The 14,820-nt window shown below is 44.2% G+C and overlaps 1 long non-coding RNA gene across 1 annotated transcript; it reads right to left on the bottom strand.

Moving 5' to 3' along the window:
* Window positions 1–821: 821 nt before the first annotated feature.
* On the bottom strand, window positions 822–2,922 carry LOC139813032 (uncharacterized). Its single transcript, XR_011732015.1, has 3 exons — window positions 2,448–2,922; window positions 2,019–2,370; window positions 822–1,921 (listed from the first exon to the last, which is right to left on the bottom strand). It is a non-coding gene; the product is annotated as an uncharacterized lncRNA (long non-coding RNA).
* Between the last annotated feature and the right edge of the window lie 11,898 nt (window positions 2,923–14,820).

Below are 14,820 nucleotides of genomic sequence, written 5' to 3'. Positions count from 1 at the left end.
GTATACTTACGCATACTAGTGTTCATTACCTTTAGTTAAGCGGTAAAATATTATAATGCAAAAATCTAAATTATGACAAGACAATAGAACGTGGATAAATTCATGAATATTATGCAAAATTGAATGTTATACGCAAACTTTAAGTAGTACATGTATATATATCACATTAGAAATTGAACGAACGTACAAAAAGCGAATCCAAAATAAGAGATCGCCGTTCAACGAGAGACGAGAACTCGATAACGCTTTTGTTTTTGACGAACACTCGTCGGGCGAGCTATGTAGTATTTGCAGTGATTAATCGCGAGGTCGTCCCAGACGAAGATGAAACCGACAGATAATATCGCACGCGAAATCAAAACTAACGGACGCATAACATTATATCAAATCTTTGTCCGTGTTTTCTTTTTCTCTCTTTTCCTTTTGTCTTTATATTTATTGTATGTACGTAATAAGATCGTAACGATGATTCGCGCAACGCAAGTGATAGTCGCCGGCCGTTGTCTCTCTTTTTTTCTACCTATTCGAATTTAATCGATCGTTATATTGCTATTGTATCACACAGTATTCACTTATTGTTAATTACACGGCTATATGTAGGCGCGATGTGACTTAGCGGTTTCAAGATGCCGAGAGCTGTTCGAAATGCATCTCGCTTGGACCGAACGCGGACGTAGACGCGAAGAAACTTCGCCAACGCTCCGGAGAGCCCCTGTTACAACTGCTAGAATTTCCATTCGCGCTCATGACAAAAATTATCAAATAAAGTGAGACCCTCCCCCGAGGTACTTTGCCAACAACAATAACAGGAAAATGAGATATTGTTTTGCGAGATATATTTCAAGTCGAGATGCGATTGAGCGCACGTTAATCGTCGCAACGAGCGGACACAGCGGCAACTGTAAATTATTATCTATTAGCAATTTCGTTAAAATTGCTTAACTCCGCAAGTCATCCGAAATGGAAGAAATATCTTATTAAACTCGTCAGGATCGCTTATTCGGGAACATATTTCTCGTTGGATATAAAATGTACGATATATTTATGATTCCGATATTGCCCAAGGATCTCGTGGACGAATCGTAGGCACCGTAGCCTGAAGACGATTGTAATCGCGCAACCCTCTATATTAACTTTAATCGAATATTGAAAAATGGAAATTATTACAATAGACAACAGAACGTGGATCAAATCATGAATATTATACGCAATTATACGTTGAATATTATACGCAAACTTAGACTAGTACATGTACATATTATATTATCGTGTATTATGTGTGTGCCTACATTCTAAACTCGGTGAAGTGCTTGTTCCCACTGCCAATCCACTTGGCCAATGTCTGAGCAAAAGTAATCTTTCAGAATGTTTCGTTGAGCGTCAGCTCTCACTGTAGGATTGTTAGACCCAAGTCGTCCAACATCAGTGATCGGTCCTCTGTATATATCTCTCCTCCACTCACCTTCAATAACATCTCCATATACTCCTTCCCTATCTACCATAGATGCAGGACAGTAGGTTCTTTCTGATGGTGCTAAGTCGTCTTCAGATATCATGAGAAAGTTATGAAGGCACACAACTGCTTTTACAATGTCTTCCGTTGTTTCTACTGAGCTGCACAGATCCTTTCTCAGGATACGCCACCTTGAACACATGATCCCAAACGCATTTTCAATGACGCGTCTAGCACGACTAAGCCTGTAATTGAATATCCTTTCTTCATCGCCGAAAGTTCTGTAAGATCTGGCATATGGGCGCATCATATGGATACCAAGTGGGAATGCTTCATCGGCAACAAAAGTGAAGGGGAGGGTGACATTACTGCCGGGAATCTCTTTTGGAGGAGGAAAATCAATTTCATCTGCATCGAGTGCTTGACCAAAATCACAATTTGCCCACACACCTCCATCACTTTGAGATCCTGCATGAGAAATAAAAGAAAAAGTGCCCTAAGTTATTATAATGCAATGTAATGCAATGTATAGTATCTCAATCATTGTTGTACAAGGAGTACTTACCGTAATCGCCAATATCCACCCATGTAAAACGGTATTTAGCATCACATGCAGCCATGAGATTTATTGAAAATTCTTTTTGTAAGAGCTGTAAAACTGAGAGCCAGTTTTTGGAGGGCACTGTATCGATATATGTTTGCCGTCAATCGCTCCGACACAGTTGGGAAACTGCCATCGGTTGAAGAAATCCTCAGATATCTGCATCATAGTCTCTCTTGTTGGTGCCTGCAGATATATCGGTTGAAGAGCTACCCACAAAGCTTTGCAGGTTTCGTTGAACACTTTATGTGCAGTGGAACGCCCAATTCTATAACTCCATGAAGACGTCCTAACTGATGTCCCTCGGGCTAGTATCCTTTAAGAAAATAACGTAAGACTTAGTGACAGATACCTTAACATTAGTAGGTACATAGAAGTAGGAAATGTACTTACTCAAGAGTCATGGCCACGCGTAACTGTATAGGCAATGGAGTTCTGATACTTCGCTTAGTTAAGTATGGTCTCAGCAAATCACAAAGATAATCAAACTGGTGCACATTCATGCGTGTATAATCGAAGAATTCTTCGTGGTCTGTAGTTCTCAATTCTCCAAACAGGTTTCTATAGATTCCTTGATTCTCTCGAGAATAATTAACTGGTCTTACCCACCAACGCCTGATCCTTCTTTTCTTTAATTGCATTTTTGCAAGCAATAACATTACACAAAGATTCCAACATTGAGCAATAAGCAAGACAGTTAATGATTCTTCGTCCATTTTTAGTTATTATTCAAACATTAGTTTTGTATAGTTGTTCTTGTGACCGGTCAGTTGCACCGCGTCTTGAATGTCTTCGGGCAGTGACGGGCAGTATAAGCACGTGTGGGAGTACTCCTCGCCACGCGTCAGCAAATTATTGTAGACGGAGGACGCTTCGTTCATATATTAACATTTTAGGCATTGCCTTAAACATCGTTAGCCAATAAGAATACTGTCGTAACATAAGAACGGACTATGAATATCGACCTGTGATTGGTCTGTGTAAAGTAACATGTTTCTCCAGAAATTTTAGAAGAGACAAATTGTACATGGCGATGTTCCTTGACTCCATGTGACAAAAATCAGAGAAACAAAAAACAAGAAGCAGAGAACACGAAACAAGAAGCAAAGAGCACATTGTAGATCAGCCTTTACTCGCAGGTGGACACGCACCTTAAAACTCTCGAGAATATCTCTCGAGAGTTATTTTGACACTGTCCATTTGAGAGTAATTTTTCTGACATTGTACTCTCGCGAGCATCTCGTGAGAATCCAGAGAGTATTCTTTCGGAGAGTTCTCTCAAAACCGTGTCCACTTACGTATTTTTTTTAGTCGATGTCTGAGAGTGGTGACATCATAATGTCGCGTAAACGAAAAAACTTGCGGTTGCTATAGTGGATAGCATTATTTTAAAAAGGAAAAGAGTGTTAAATAACAACAAAAAGACCTTCTGGGTCGATCAATGGATTGATTGCAGGTGCCGGATCTGCTCTAATTAGAGAGCTTAAGATTGAAGACTCCCAACAATTAAAAGTTTCCACAGACTTACAAATTGTGAAGTGGAATACATAGTGCGATATTATTATTTAATTTTCAGTTTGCGAAATACCTTGATGTTAAATTTTTACATGTAAATATTTAATAATTTTATTTTTTTTTAAATGTACTTAATTCGCGATGTAAAATTAAATGTATTTAATTTCAGCACTGTAACTAAAACGTGCAAAGTATGTAAAACTAAAGTGTAACTAATTATTGACCAAGTAATTAGAAAATGTATTAAAAATATTCTTATCTAATTCTTTAAATTATGAATTTTTTCGCACTTTATTCGCAGAACATAAAAATTTTAAAATTTTTTTATTTCTGTCAGTAGTATTCTACAATAGTTCATGATTTCCGCATTATTCAATAAGTTCCTTTGTGTCATCGAAGGAACAAACTTTTGCCATCTCGGTTTTTACTCTCAACATGTAGCTCTCAAAATACGAACAGCGTTCGAGCTTGGCGAGCTGATCTCCGAGAGTAAAATAACGTCGTGTCGATTTGCGAGTAGGTCTTGATAAAAGTTCGCTCGCCGAGAGCTGCGATTCATTCTCCGTTAGGTACTCTCCAGGAATGTGTCCATTTGCGAGAATCAATCTCGAGAGCTACTCTCGAGAGTTTTACTCGCAGGTGGACACGCACCATTAAAGTTATTCTAACATAAATAAAAGTTAAAGTGAAACTTGGTAAACCTCGTAAACTTTGACATGCAAAATAATTAAATTTACTAAAATTAAATGTTTCTATTACACATAATTCAAGCTAAACTAATTAATATTATCTAAGGCGTAAGACGCTACGGCAATGCCTATGCAATACGTGTGCTACCTGTTACTACGTTTACGCGAGCGCGTTACTTCTGTAGTAACTTACGATAATTCACTCGTTTACGCGGAGTAAATTATTGTAAGTTACTACAAAATCCCGTTTACGCGAAGAAATTATCGTAAGTTTAGTATGGGCTGGCTCTAATACTTTTTCGCCGCGGTGTATAACATCTGTCGCTCGACGTTCGCCGCGCCGCGCCGCGCCCCGCTCGCCGCTCGTCTCTCGACCCCCACCGCTCGCCGCGCGCCGGGCACCGTGCCAGCCCAGCCAGCCGCCGAGGCCCGCCTTTATCGCTCCTTGTGCGCTCATTCGCTCAGACGTTTTATTTAATAACTCGTTAACTATTGCGAATTTTGCAAAATGGTACGAGACTTTTCTTTTCAGTTTGACCCAATCTACGCCCCGTATTCGGGTGGTTACTTTTATATCAAACACCCTGTATATATTATTCTTCTGGACTACTTTATTTTCAAAAAAATACTTTTACCTCTATCTTTTCTTACTGTCTCCTCGTTTTTATTTTTTGCTTCTCTATCTATTACCGTGATAAAGCTGCTATCGCTGTCGTAGTCGACCAGCGCATTTTGGCCTTCTTCTTCCATCTATATCGGGATTTAAATATCAATTGAACATTAGCATTCCTCTTTTGACAAGATAAACCAACATTCGTATTGACAAATAATAATTTACAGTTTCTATCACTAGATCTCTTTCAGCGATAAAAATTTAATGCTTATGAGGCTATATAGAACGCACTGCAATTTACAATAACCCCAAAGCGAGAAAACCACGCGCCTCTGCAGGGCTATCCGCACGCGCACACCACTGTCCGTTGCGATCCCCAGCACTGCTGAAAAGATCTATGGGAGCTCGGGTTGATCACGCACACGCACGGGGCCCATACAAATTTACGCGGCTTCCCTAAACAGTAATCAAGCTACACCGCACAGCAAGTCATGCTCAATTACCGACCCGATACATATCGATTTCAAAAAAAATAAACTCATATAGTCATATAGAGTTTTTATACATACGCATACACATACATATACATGTATCGCAATCTAGCCATCTAACATACGCATACATTTACATGTATCGTAATCTAGCCATCTAGCATCGATGCCATGTTGTTAGTCGAAATCGATTATGTGTTTGTGCGCGCCCAGCAACAAGTTCTGCGCGCCAAAAACAATGACTCTCGCCGTCTACGATCGGACTTCCGCGCGCCAAAAATTCCGCGCGCCAAAAGAAAGACTCTCGCCGTTCACGATCGGACTTGCACGCGCACGTCGCCGACTTGCTACCAAGCGGCATTTTTCTATCTCTTTTTCTTTCATCATTCTCTACTTCTTTATTACACTTTACACATCTATTCTCTAATTCTCTTATTACCATTATTACCTCTATTTCTATTTCTCGAGAAAAATGGCAAAAACATCTATCTCCTTGTAACAGTATTTATCGAACGAACATTCTTATTAACTGAGAATTCTCTCGTTTTGCTCGTCAGCAACGAGGAATATTATTTACTTACCCTCTAATCTTCTAGATGCTTCTATCTCTTTCTATGCCCTTCGCCGGCGTCTCACACACTTCGTATATACACTTTCGTGCTATGTTCCTCACGCAGGGGAATCGTGCCCTGAGCCCATAACCTATTGGAAATATAATCAGGGACGACTTGAAATGTGGTGAGATGAGCAGGGAACACAACAATCTTGGTCTTTGTACACTCTGAATACTGTCTTTATTATATATAAGTATATCACACTCTGTAACTTAAACCGTAACCAACACGTCTGAACACGACGGTGATCGAGGCTCTTGTGAGCACCACTGATGCCCGCAAGCACGCGTGGCGCGCCGAGTCGCGCCGCCAACCGGGAGCTGCCCTCTAGAAGGGCGGGAACTTATTGCTCGTTCAAGTCTTCTCCCAACAAGTTTCCTTGAGATCATATTTACGGTATAGCTTTACGACTCGTTAGAGATATAGCATTAAGTCGCGTTGAAAACCCGTACAGCCAGTTACATTTAAATTTTTGCGTATTATTGAAATATAGGCTCGGTAAGACGGCAAAGACCGCGCGTAGTTTTTAGGTTAAGAATAACATACCTCCGATAGGTATAACACCCAGTTTAGTTGATGCTTTGATTAACCGCCGATCATAAAAGTCTTATATTATTTAGCGGTTGTCGATACAGTTTAAGTGATAATGATCGTATAATGGTAAGCGCGGTTAATGCAAAACGCTGACATAAAGTTACGGCGATAACCCGTATCGGGGGCACGGAGGAACATCCCCCGGACCCGGTACACGCGTCCATAAGATGGGCGCCAAGGAAATACTGAGTTCTTGGAAAAAACCATCTTCTCCGGGAACAAACGACGTAATCCGTCGCGAGAGGTCCTGGGACACCCGCCTAGGGGGTCGACGTCGAGCTCCGACAAAGATCCCCAGGAAACGCATCATCTCCGGGAACAGTGACCCGGAACAGCGATACCAGCTTCTGGGAAACCCAGCCAGAGGGTCGGCGTCAACGGCCGACGACACCGACGTCACCCGGACGTCGTCTACAGGGACAACACCCGAATTCACCATCAGGGGCATCTCCGAGAAGGTGCGCATGGGTCGACGTCGTCCGCGTCGAACAGTTTCCGCGAGTGGATACCTGCTGCAGCGGTACCGAGAAAGGAAGGTTCTCGCACTGCGTTGCGCGTGGAAATTTCCACGGGAACCTTCTAGAACGGGCGATGCGCAAAAGGGCACGCGAGAGGGTAGTGAAAATCATCGTGTTTTCGCATGATCGCGCCAGATGTGCCGGCCGCGAACAATAGACGATCGAGAAAGTTCCGAGGAGTGGGAACGATCCGGCATAAGTGGGGAGCCCAAGCGAGAGCGACCGCTCGAAGCAGTCTCTCGGGTATAGCCGTGGCGAATACACGTATCACACTCTGTACGATCGGCATACGCGTTATACTTAACAACCGAGAACTCCCGCGTACTATCGCGTAAAATTACTCGTCTTAACAATAGCGAGGGGCAATTAATTGCCAAATACAATCGAGTGTTAGCAACAATACGCGAGTTGAAATTCGGATACATTGTTAATTAACGGAAGTGCATTATCGAGTATATAACAACCACGGGCATTGGGTCACGCGGATACGGAATATTGTGCGGACATTATTAATCATTGTATTTAACCACCGAATACTCGTTCGTTAATTCAGCGCACGAACATTGTACGATAGAGTGATGGTCACGGCCGAGTGCGTGATCATAGTTTAACAATCACGAGGCACAAAGTCCTCCGATCGGAATAATTATCTGGAATAAAGGCATCGCATCGACTAAACGAATAAGCCGAAATACGCAATTTGAATAATTGTGCAACTTTATTAAAATAAAGCGACATTCACACCGAGGCGAGAAACTCGCGTTGTGAGACACCTTTATGATATTGTGAAACGGCCTGTAATGTTGAAATGATGATCTGGAATTAAAGATTAATTAATTCTGAAACAAATTCTCCTGATTAATTATAAAAAATTATCAATACTTACCTTCTACTTACCTTGTTCTTCGGCGATGATCCAACGTTGGCCAGCGGCAATCCGGTATGCGATGTAAAGCGAGGATCCGGGGAAGCAGAGCAGCAACAGAGCAGCGATCCATCCGAGGCGGGAACCTGAAAGAAAAGAAGCAAATTAGTACATAATTGAAACGTAATTATCGGGACTTACCCTTATCTGGTATGCGAGGTAAAGCGAGGATCCAGAGACGGGTAACGGCAACGGCGATCCATTCCGGGCGTCGATCTGCAACAAAACATAAAATAATTATCACATAATTATTTTATAATTACTTACCTCTATCTGGTATGCGATGTAAAGCGAGGATCCAGGGATGAGAAGCAGCAACGGTGATCCAACAGGGACATCAGTCTGAAATAAAATTCAAATAATTAAGATATAATTAATTTATCCTTACTTACCTCTATCTGGTATGCGATGTAAAGCGAGGATCCAGGGATGAGAAGCAGCAACGGTGATCCATCAGGGACATCCTTCTGAAACAAATAATTCCTATTAGCGTCTTGCGAATAATCGGGGCGTTGATGCGAACTTACCTTCTCGGTAGTCTAAGGTAAAACCGAGTGGCGACCGTTTGATAAGAATATTATCCGCCGGAATCGGGCTCAACACGTGCCGTCCAGTCACAACCTAACCTTGCAGCCGCACGCATCACCGAAGACGACTAGGGCACCAACAGCAGTGGTTCGGAGATGGACGAGGCGGAGCCACGTCCCAATTAGTTTTAAGTCTAGCGTTCGCGTCCCGAGGATGGGGTTACCGGCAGATGCCGTGATTCATTCTTTGTGGGTTTGACAATTCCGATCATAGGGTTTTCTTTTAGCTCTTTTGGCGTGTTAGCAGGAAGGAGAGCGGCCCTACCCGGCGCACTATTATGTATAAGAGTTTCGCACCGCGTCATTATATTTTAAGTTTATTCCATTGGGGCTCAAGCGGCACAACCCCTCGAGAAGAGGTAGAAAGTTTAAGTTAAGTTTTATTACGCAGTTTTATTTTGTTCCCGTCGGCGCGGGTACGGGAGATCATGCGGCGGCATGACAGAACTTGAGCCGAACAACACTTCCCAGGAACGGGGAGGCTCCCGTGTGGATGATCGGGAGGCTCCCACATAGCATGACGGACGAGTCGCGACTGTCCACGGAGCGGTAGGATGACGGACGGCGAAACGGCGGGCCGTCCGCAGATTCAGAGAATACGCGATGGGCCGGCAAAATTAGGGGCCACGATAGTAAAGGTGTTTGAAATGTACAAGTTCGCGCAGGAACCTGAGCTCTAGAAATTATAGAAAAGAGAACGATACTTTTCTCGTTGTTATGTCGGTAAAGAGATTGTGTATTTTCGTAGCAGTTAGATTATAATCAGCAAATTTATCGGAATAATGTTTTACCAAGAACATATAGCATAAACACAAAATCAGATAATGTTGAATTATTCTTGCATAATCCTTCCTCATGTGTCACGGCAAGAAGTTAATCTCTCATCAAGATTAAGTTTAAGAAAACAAAAGTCGGTTATTTTTGCAACTCAATCCGAGAAAACAATCAAATGATTTCAATCTTTGTTTCTGTTTCAAGAAAAGATCATGTAAGTCAAACATAATTCAAGACGCATGTTACATCACTATAGCAATATTATACAAAGCATACATAAACTGAAGTACGGTGTCAATTGAGAATTCGTCGATCATAATTCATATATATATATATCTCACTTGACGAGTAAACAAATGAACATAGGCAAAGTAAAGCATTCGAGAGAATGTTTAGGCTTATATAAATAATGTGTGAGATTCTGTAAAGTCAATATTATTCTTTCTTGCTATCAATTGACACCGTAACTTACGTGGTAATTCAGGTTATAAGTATTTCGAGTAATAGTATATATAATTTGATAATTGAAGAGCGAATCCAATTAAATGATAAGTAACTTTTCATAAATAATATAGTGCTTCGTACACTTTAATCATTGGCAAATAGCCACGTGGAGAATTGCAATATTCGTTAAGATAATAGCAATTATGCGTGAAGATTCGACTCACGCGTGCATCGAGAACGTAAGTTAAACAATTACATATTGAAAATCAATGACTTTATCCGCGGGTTGCAACCATGTAAACTTGACTTTAATTCGACTGAGCTCAGATCGATAATTAATTCCGGAATATTTAGCAGTAATATAGCCGTTCTGCGATGTAATTTGTCGCCCCGTGTTATGCGAGGATGCTATCCATCGCCCCGTGCTTTCTCGAACTGTGTAATCAGAAGATCGTTGTTTATGATAGAACGTTGCGTTCATCATAATCCGCTTGAGGATTGCCGATCAATCTCATAAGTGATCTCTGATCTCCACGAGTTCGATATGTTACCTGAAAGCATCCGCCGTCGTTATCTTTGGATAGGATGGTCATTGACCAAAACCGTAAGGGCCTGTGCAAAGGGCAAAATGGCCGCTTTTGTCCGTTTTCCGAGGCCTCGTCGCAATGTCTAAGTTCGTCCTTCCTTCAGTCGTATATATCGAGCGAGGTGTCTGCCATCGCGTCGGACCGTCGGGAAATTTTCGAACCGACGGCACTGCGGTAAAAAGATACGTCCCTGACTAAGGCACGGGGTCCTCGAGTCACGCATACGGGGTTGGCGACGCGATACGGGAACGCGGACAGGAGATAGTGAACCGTCCGCGAACTTGCGCTAGGGGCGTCATCTACGGGAGTTGAGCACTCCTGACATCGGTGGGCACTTCGCCGAGACCGCAAAGCCGGGTCCCGGTGAGACCCGTCGGCCAGGTAACGAAATAGCGGACCGTCCGGGAACTCGCCCTAGGTGAGTCATCCCCGGGAAAAAGACATCCCTGACTAACGGGGAAGTCCCTACGAACGTCCATATCCGGTCGCCGTCGAAATCCAACGATCGGCGACGAAGTTACAGAACCGCCCGCCATCTCGCGACCTGGACATCTTCCGCGGGGAAGAGCCGCGGAAAGCATCGTACCAGGTACGGAATAGGTGTCAGGAGGGGTCGGCGTCGTCGGCAGGCCCAGATGAACAACGCGATACGACCACCAGGAGGCCAAGTAGGTAACTGAGCGTCATCCGCGGGGAAAGACCAGCGGGTCACGCTAAATAAGACCTGGTACACCCGGGGAACAGGTCGCCGCCAAAGTCCGATCGCCCGGACGCGAGATACGGCGACATGTCGCCGGAACTCGGGAACCGGACGTCGTCCACGGGGACTGAGCCTGGAATCGGGCCAAGAGGGACCGCAGAAGCGGAACCCGGGGGTCACCGTCAACGGCGGAGGTCGCGATCACGACGCAGACGTCTTCTCCGAGAAGTCGACCCGGGGTCGCGTAAAGGGACAGGGGAAAAGGCGTGCGCACGGGTCGGCGTCGTCGTGGGTCGATAAATGCGGGAGTTGAAAAACCACTACCCGGGGTCCGGCGCAGGACGTCGAGTGGATGGTACTTTAAGTGGAAATTTCCACCGTGGACATAGGGCACAGCGGGGAGTAGGCAACATGTATTGTAACTGCGTAGCGGCGAACATCTGGCGCACACCTGGCGACTCGAAAGTCGTAAACAACCATTGTTAACGCGAGGAGCGGAAAATTACCGCGAGAAGAAAGCGACCGAGACCCCATGGTGGGGGTAAATCACCGTAGGTAGGGAGCCCAAGAGAGGAAGATTGCTCGAGGCAGTCTCTCGGGGATGTTCGAGCGTGTAACACGTAATAAGCTTCGCTCTGCGTCGTCGCGCTAAGTCACCGCGATCGTTATACAATTGCGATAATTGCGGCTCGCCAACATTCGTAACAACCGGGAACGCCCGCGGAACGCGTTAATTGTCGTCTTTACAAAGACGAACGGCCTTTTTAGACTGAAATAAGTTCGTGCGTCGTAGATAAACGGGGCGTGTGTGCCTACGTATACGAGCGTCCGACATCTTTTGTGACTTGAAGTTTTGTGAACAACCAACACTGGAAATCAATATAATTGAATAAATTAAACATTCTTTTCGTAAAAGATTTCGAAAATTTATTAAATTGGACTTACCTTCTACTTACCTGATCCATTGGCGTCGATCATTCGAAGTTCCTCGTTGATACTGGATTCCGGTGGCAGCGACGATCCTGATCGATGACGGCGATGATCCAGCGGTGGCAGGAACCTGAAAAAAGAAGAGAATTAGTCTAATTGATAGTTCGAGATATCGTTCGATACTTACCTTCTCGGTGGTTCAAAGGTCAAACCGAGTGGCGACCGTTGATTTCTAAGGACACGTAGCGTTGATTCGTGCCTCCAATAGTACCGTCCGGTTACAACCTAACCTTGAAGTCGCAGGGTGAACCTACCACTTCATTGTCGGGTTCTGGTCGAGGCGCACCGGTATTCGTGGAACCCACGGAAGACTACCCTGAGGACCGACGAACCGGGGAATGTCGGGCACACCGCGACCGGCCAGCGTAGCGGCCAACGAAGAAGTAAGAGACGCCAGTTTTGAGAGCGTTGAAATCGGCGAGATCCTGCAGCGGATTCCAGACGAGGTAGCTCAGGTGATCGTTGGGAGCGAGGCGAAACAGCCCGCTGGTTCAGAGGCAGTTCCGGAGGACGACGACGAGCCACCGATCCAGCAATCCCAGGCGGAGGGACGGCAGGACGAGTCGGGACCTAGGACGAGCCAATAGGGAGACGCCGAGGCAGAGACCCGTGCGAAAACACCCCTCTTTTCATATTTTATTTTATTTTATTTTAATATTATAACCTTTTATCATACGAGAGTTAATATCGCGAAGACAAGTAGCGAGTTACAAACGCCATAAGTGCGATAAGATAGATTTGACAAGCCAAAGAACGATAGGGCGAAAGAAAGAGTCTTTTTATTTTTGTTTGCGACAAAGAGCACGTATGCATGTAATACACTTTTAATTTCTAATAATACACTTGAACTTTTGTAAAAACACACAATTTACACATTAACCAATCCTACCAATCCCAAAGCACCTTTGCATAATTCGATTAAATTTAGAGTCATTGATAGGCCAATCAGAGCCTGGAACACAGTCGGAGATGGATCCCGAGAGGATCACTTCGTTAATATTAACGGCAATTTTCTTGTTGTTTTCCACATTAATATTATACAGTCTATACGCAATCTACTCTATCACAGCGAAGCCATGAGGTTCAAGGAGTACATCGTCGTAACCCTAATCATATTCATTCCTGTCGTAATAACATTTCCAGACATTTCCACTATCCTAAACATATACATATTGTACACACTTTACATACTATTGTTGAGTCTCGAAATCGAGCCACGATTGGTTCCCGAAGAGCCATGAACCGACACACACAATTTTGCATGCATAAAGACGTCACAGAGACGCGAGGACCAATAGGGTTCAAGAAAACACATTTTGACATTATTTACCATATTTTATTACAAGTTTGACAGTAGAGGCGAAATGCCGACACGCGAGGACCAATGGGACGCATCCCGGTCTATTTTGTTAAGAATCGCGTTAGTTTCTCTAGATCTATTAGTTTTGAGTATTCTCGACACAGCGATAGCCAATAGGAACGATTCCTGGCAGTTTGATGTCATTTTTCAGAATTTTAGAGTATTTTATGATTTTGCGAGGCCCAGAGCCAATGAGAGCGCGAGGCGCAACTTTTTCCGATGAGCGCGACGAATCGACCAATAGGAAGCAAGCGTAGCTCCGCGAAGCGAGACAGTGTCGTGAAGCGCGAATTTGCATTGTATAACTTTTATTTTATGTTTTCCCTGTCGAGACAAGTACGATTAGTCGTATTTCATGCAATATTATGCAATTTTAATTATTTTATATACTTACCGTTCGGATACTCACCGACGATACGAACCAGTCCATTGTTTGGGCGAGACGATCCCGCGGAGAACCCGGTACCTGAAAGAAAAGGGGAATTAATTAAATTGATTCTAGTACGTGGTTTACTTACCTGGTCGATATGGGGAACGTCAAAGAGACCATTTTCGGTCACTCGGAAAACGTTCCGAGTGACTCGCCGCGATTTTGCACTTTGTGCATATTGCGACGGCTGGCATTGGTTGCCGCGTCCGAAGCGAGAGCCCATGTCCGCCGTTGCGATGCTACTACGGTATCTCAGTCAAATTTTGAGCTGAGCCAATGAGATCGGCTCAGCCGATGGGATAAGCGCCGCAAGGATCGTGTCGCTCGTCACCAAGCGACGCGATAGGTTGAATAGGAAAGAGCGCGCGATTACATCATTCTCGCGCGCAAATGCGAGGCTACGCGCCTGCGCTAGGTATTAAGGAGGGGAAACGAGACCCTCTCCTCTAGGACAGTTCGCTTGAGAAACTCGAGGCGTCAACACGTTTCGACGGTTGCGCGAAATAACTCGACTCAGCTTGCTTATCCCGTGGCCGTATACGATAATTACGCGACGATTAACCACGCGTTAACGGTATTTGACCGAATATAGCTCGAAGCGACGGTTTGCAGAGTTCGTTAACAATCGACGCAGGTCAACGCGCGATAGAACCTGTCCGTTCGTGTACCGAGGTACTGTAACTGTGAAATTATTAAATTATTATTTGTTTATAATAAACAAACGTTCGTTATTCGCGACCCCAGTGAATATCCTCTCCCAATAACCGTATCCTACGTGCGCATAAAACGGGCGTTGCCAACGGCCTTGAACACGTCCGCGTCGTAGATACCGGCGGCCATTAAGCCTGAAGGAAGGACGGGGCACCGCATAGCAACAGGGTTTCTGTATTCACCCGGAAAGATACAGTGGCAACCGTAATAACAGCCCAAGTAGT

Source organism: Temnothorax longispinosus, chromosome 5 (genome assembly GCF_030848805.1).
Source record: "Temnothorax longispinosus isolate EJ_2023e chromosome 5, Tlon_JGU_v1, whole genome shotgun sequence".
NCBI classification, from domain to species: Eukaryota; Metazoa; Arthropoda; class Insecta; order Hymenoptera; family Formicidae; genus Temnothorax; species Temnothorax longispinosus.
The sequence above is the reverse complement of the archived record's forward strand: the minus strand, read 5'-3'. Positions and strand labels throughout refer to the sequence as shown.